We start from the raw sequence: 6,127 nt of genomic DNA, 5'->3' as shown, positions 1-6,127 counted from the left end.
GTTATTTGTGTTATTTGTTCGTAAATTAAAATTTTTAAAAAAACTAATTTAAATTTATTGTAATTCAAATTTATTACTCAACTAATAAGTTCACGTAATTATTGTATGAGTCAACTCGAATTAATTCAAATTTATTCCTAAGCTAATAACGATAATAATTAAAAATTATTCAATTAGTTTTCATGTAAAAATAATAATTTTGTTTACATTATATCATCTTTTAGTTAGTTGCTAGGATTTTATTTTAAATTCAAATCAAAGTCAATTAGATTTCAAAAAATTTTAGCTATGAGCCAATTATAAAAGTACGAATTAGAGATACATAGCACCACACCTTCCTTACTTAGTACAAGTAATTACTCCTTTTAAAATTTTGTGTGTACGTATACGAGTGATAAAGTTATAGAGATGAAAATTCTCCATTATCATACTCAATTGAGATGGTTTGGCTCGATAAAGACATGAGTATGTGGTGAATTTAAACCAACGTACTACAAGAAAACAAACTTTTTGCTACGCTTTTAAAGTGTGGCGAAAAGTCCGAAAAAGTGTAGCGATAGCTTTTTGCCACGCTTTTTGAGCTACTGGCACGCTTTTGAAATGGTCACAACTGCAAGGGTGCCGGTTGCTCTATCGCCACGCTTTTGGTGACTTATCGCCACGCTTTTTTTCTTGCCACGCTTTTAAAGATCGCCACGCTTTAAAAGCGTGGCCATATGTGTGAAATATGGCTATGCTTTAAAAGCGTGCCAATATCAAGATATGGCTACGCTTTTAAAGCGTGCCAATAGCAAGAGATATGGCTACGCTTTAAAAGCGTGCTAGTAGCTAGAGATATGGCTACGCTTTAAAGGGTAGCGAAAAATGACTCTGTACGGAATAGCTACGCTTTTAAAGCGTGGCTATAGGTTTGTTCAAGTTTAATTGTTTTTTTTTTTAATCTTCATAATAAAATCTAACAGAATTAATAGATAATTTAAAATTTAGACAATATAAAACTTTCATAACAATTTTAATTACTATTAACAATATAAAACCTTCATAAACTTGTACACTAAATATAGTGGTTGATCACATGACAAGCTCTAACAAAAAGTCAAAGTGAGAACAGCTACCCCTGAATTTGTAATACATGCATTACAATTCCAACAACTATTACATTATCTACTTCCTTTAAAAACTACAAAATACACATTAAAAACTACAAAATACCCTTCCCTCTTGTGATATCTTGCTGGTCATTTGAGATATCATAGGCCAACCCTTTTCATCTGTCCTTATCTGTCTGCTTGTCCTCATTGATCGCCACAATCTTGAAGCTTCCGGTGGAAACCTTGCTGCTGCTGGGAATTCTCGATGAACCTTCTTCAAGCTGCTTCCAAAGAAAGTTGATGAACTGGGAACTGATGTAGCCACAGCTCCAGAACCATTCAAACTCGCCTGCAATGTAAAATTACATTATTCTCTTGTTATTTAAGAGTTACTTTTCCACCTAACAATCAAGTAACACAAGGAGAAGAGTGTGTTGATCTGCCAGAGAGACAAGATACTTCAGTTCAACGTATTGAATAAGAAACGAGGACCACCATTTAAATGAGTTACATGATGAAAAATACTAACCAGAATTATCATAGCAACGACGAGAAGGGGCCCAGACTAAAGAACTGACATGAATAATCCATTTGGATCAAAATAGTTTTGACTAGAGAAGTTTTTCCAGTTCATCCTCAGAATAGTGTTAAGCCTCTCAACGAGATATACACCGGCCACTGCATCAGAACATTCTCAGTAAGAAATGATACATGAAGAGAAATTCAAGAATATCAAGACTGCCATTCAACCACACAAGGAGATGTCTCAATGAATATAATAAAGATGTTTAAATGGAATTACAAATTACGGAGAGATTCATTGATATCTTCAAGATTTAGTGACTTCCACACAGATGGTTATGAATATTACATAACTAGACATCTCAATTTTTTAAGCTCAAATATCAATGATTCACCTACTTAATAACTTGTTACAATACTGTCATACTCCCAAGTCCTAAACATATTGCTGCATTGTTGCTACATTGATTTAGTAGATCAAACAATCAAAATGATATTTCATATCAAAATCACTCACCACCGGTTACTGGTTAAGATCATCCTAAACAAATATATCTAGTTTGGTAGGCCCTCTCCCTTAATGACAAGTTTAGAAATGTTCACAATGATCAAAGCAAATATGACAAGAAAGAAAAAGGATTTGCACACATGAAATCAAAAATCAAATCATAATGAAAAACAGTAATCTGATTTCACATAAAAATTGCACACTATGAATAGGAAAGAAGCTATAGCTAACTACATGAAAGGTAACAGATCATATTCATACTTGATTAGAGTTCCTTTGACAGCTCCTATAGTTGAAACTGAAGCTGCCATGGCTGTGTTATTGTCCTTGTAGCAGCAGAGAGTAATTGTACTTACTACAGAGGAAATAATGAACACTATAAAGACTTATTATAGTGGCTAAGTTGAGTTTAAAGAAAGGAATATAAGGGAATATCTTTCAAGATTGGTTGTAGAATCCTTAACATCCACACAGTGAAGATTAGTTTTTAAGCCACGTGGCAGACATATGTTGCTTCCAAGATATAATAAGTTACCCTTACGAGACAGATATTAGAATTGCTAGCCATTTAAAAGAATTCAGAAACAACAATGATAATAGAAAGACCCATTTTGCAGGTACTAGTATCTAGAACTTACAAGAATATCTTGGCCAATCCATGAATATGATTGCTGTAGTAGCAGCTCAGAAAATCGCAAATGCCATAAAAAATAGTAACACTACAAGTGAGACAATAGAGGCCTCCCCGAACAGAGGTAAATTCACTGTCTTCTGACCGCAACTTTGACATTTTCTGCTCATAGTTTAAGAGAGAGAGAGAGAGAGAGAGAGAGAGATACTGTAGTAGCAGCCCAGAAAATCGCAAATGCCATAGAAAATAGTAACACTACAAGTGAGACAATAGAGGCCTCCCCGAACAGAGGTAAATTCACTGTCTTCTGACCACAACTTTGACATTTTCTGCTCATAGTTTAAGAGAGAGAGAGAGAGAGAGAGAGAGAGAGAGAGAGAGAGAAATTAACAGAACATACATCAAACAGAAAGAAAATTGATTTACCTTTCTAACTGGAAAAGGAGGGAAAAATACATTGATTGTACCTTAAAGTGAGGCTTACAATACAACTGTGCATCCCCTGAAAAATAAACCAAACTTTAATTAATGCACAGAGGAAATTCAAACCTTTTTGTGTGAATTAATTGGTTAAAAGTATTCCATAAAACTAGTTTCGAATCACAGTCAGCTCATACATCAATTACCATTTACCAACATGCCATGCCATGTGATCCAATCCAACAACTGTGCGAAGCAAAGAAAGTGACAGTGAAATCATTAGAGTGCTTGAGCATTACCCTTCCTTTGGTAATAGCTATTACCAGTATTCAAAATGCTAGATTTTAATTAATAACATCAAATACATGAATAATTTTGTATTTTAAAAGAATTTCTTTAGAGCACTAATTGGATTGAATTTTCTTTTTAAAACTTTTAATGTGAGAAACTGAGAATTATAGCAAAGAAATGAAAATAGCAAAGAAGCAGCAAAACAAAAAGTAAAAAGAAACTATAGAAATGACTGTCAATAGTTGAAAAATGAAATGAATATTCCATATGAAACGGTAACAAGATTGTTACCTTTCTTGTTGACTTCGAAGAGAATCAACTACTTGAAGATGGTGATGGCTGCAATGGAGAACTACCTGCATTATTGCTAACTACTGAAACTGGATTTTCAAGACGAAAGAAGGAATATAGAAACCAAAGGAATACAAATGCCCATATTCAGTAATAGTGGGAATAAATTACCATTTGAATTAACTTTTTCTTTATACCTTTTCTTCTGGATAAACAAAACTAAATAGTAAGCACTTTTTCTAAATAAACATTAAGATATCAATTACCACAATAACACTAAAAGTTAGAAAATACTTACAGCCATCATGAAGTCTTCAACTACTAAAAAAAATATATTCAAACCAAACAACAGTAAACAAATCTAGAAGTACAAAAACTCACCACCACTAGAAAGAAGATCTTGTGTTATTGGTTGGCCGGATTGTGCCAAAGAAATTAGCTACATTTCAAAACACATAAACACGTAGGCACTCTACTTTTTCAACTCCTTCGTCATCAAATTCATCTTTAAGAGGTTTTTGTGGCCTTCCTCTTCTCTTTTGTGTGGGAAGCTTTTCATCCTCACCACTTCCAGCATCTTCATGATTAACATTTAGCTTTTTACCCTTTCCTCAACCTCTACCCATAATCTTAAAATTCTCAGCAAAGATATGATCATACAAACATGGAAATATGCAAGCAAATCAAGCCAAGTTACAAGACTTTCATTAGAGAACTAGAGATATCAAAGGATTATAAACTCTAACTTCAAACTAAACAGGGTGCACTAGCATATTCTTCCCACCAGCACCTGTTTATAATCAAGCATATGTGATATGTATGTAGTCACAAAAACAAACACAATCCATAAGCCGTAGCAACATAGTGAAATAAAAATCTAAAAGGTTAACGATATTAAAGCTATGACTGAATTTGTGCCTAGGCAAAATAAGCCATAAGAAATATCACTCCATCCCAAGTCCCAACTATTTCTATAGATAAACAAAGGACTTCTCATTGTTCCTGCACCATTTTATTATTCCATTCATTCACAATAAACAAGTTCTTTGAAACCCTAATTTTTCAGTGACAGAATAGTAAAACCCAAAAGATATTGCAACCACAGATTGGTTTCACATGTAGCAACTGATAGCTAGGTAACAGAAAGGTATATTCCCAAAAATTGAATCTGGTACTCTTTTAGTAAATAACAGTCAGATTAGGGCACATAAGAACACAGTAAGAGGATTAGGCGATTCAACAAAAAAAGAGAAAATCAAGTGAGAAATAATACACAACTAAGCTTCTAATCTAAACAAAGTATTTTTTGGAAGATCCACAATAAACCATACAAAGTATTAAATCCAATAACAACAAAACGAGACAAATAACTTGCATAACCCAACGAAAACACTGACAAAAAATGTGGATAACTTGGTTGACATCTCCGCATAAGACTGAATGAATGGAATCTGCTGCAGCAGAAGAAAATTCTACAACAAGCAACATCAAAAAAGGAGTTAATTTATATATCTCAATCCAGAAAAAGCAGGTGGATTCAAACAGCAAAAACCGAAAAGCTGAATAAACAGAGTTAAACTTGAAAATAATAAACAAATGAATCAGAGAATAAACAACATAAACAAAGAAGCACAAATGAATTTTGTTCAGATGAGAAGCTAAACCTTGCGAGTAACCTTGTTCTTCGGGAACTTGACGGTACTTGCGGTTCTCTCCTTCCATCGGTTCCTTTCAATTGGAGAAGAGTAATAACAATTAAAAGCACAGATTTATTGTAATATTCAAAATAAATGATTAAATAATGAAAGAAGATTTACTGAAAAAGCATGAACATGTACTCAACAGCGACAATGGCGACCACCGTTACGGCTCCCTCACGCGTGTCCCCCTCTTCCGCGACGGCAACGGTTCTCGCGGCTCCCTCATCAGCAACCAGGAAGCACGATAGTGACTGACGCGTGGCCAAATCTCAAATCAATTGCCACCCTCATAAAAGCGTAGCTATAGACCCCTTCGGCTACGCTTTTTAACCGTAGCAAGAAAAAACGTGGCCAAATCTCTAATCAATCGCAACCCACATAAAAGCGTGGCCATAGATGTGAAAGTAATGTGCACAGACTTAGATGTAAAATTATAAATTTTTTTATATTTTTATATTAACTTATAACTTTAAGTGTAAAATTATAAAAAATAAATTTATTTATAATGAAAGTAATGTGATTAAGTGTAATTTACTTAGATGTGATTAAAAAATAATTGAATACTATGTACAGTAGAAAATTGATATTATTGGAGGATAAAACTAAAATTTATTTCTATGTATTGTTTTTGTCCCCAACGTTTTTGTCCTATTTAAGTCCCTAATATTTCAAA

The 6,127-nt window shown here is 33.6% G+C and overlaps 1 long non-coding RNA gene across 1 annotated transcript; it reads right to left on the bottom strand.

Annotated features, from left to right (window-relative positions):
* On the bottom strand, positions 5,049–5,713 carry LOC110267271. Its single transcript, XR_002354698.1, has 3 exons — positions 5,572–5,713; positions 5,419–5,482; positions 5,049–5,226 (listed from the first exon to the last, which is right to left on the bottom strand). It is a non-coding gene; the product is annotated as an uncharacterized LOC110267271 (long non-coding RNA).

Source organism: Arachis ipaensis, chromosome B09 (assembly GCF_000816755.2).
Source record: "Arachis ipaensis cultivar K30076 chromosome B09, Araip1.1, whole genome shotgun sequence".
In the NCBI taxonomy this organism is placed as follows: Eukaryota; Viridiplantae; Streptophyta; class Magnoliopsida; order Fabales; family Fabaceae; genus Arachis; species Arachis ipaensis.
Note: the sequence above shows the minus strand (reverse complement) of the source record. Positions and strands in the feature narration are given on the sequence as shown.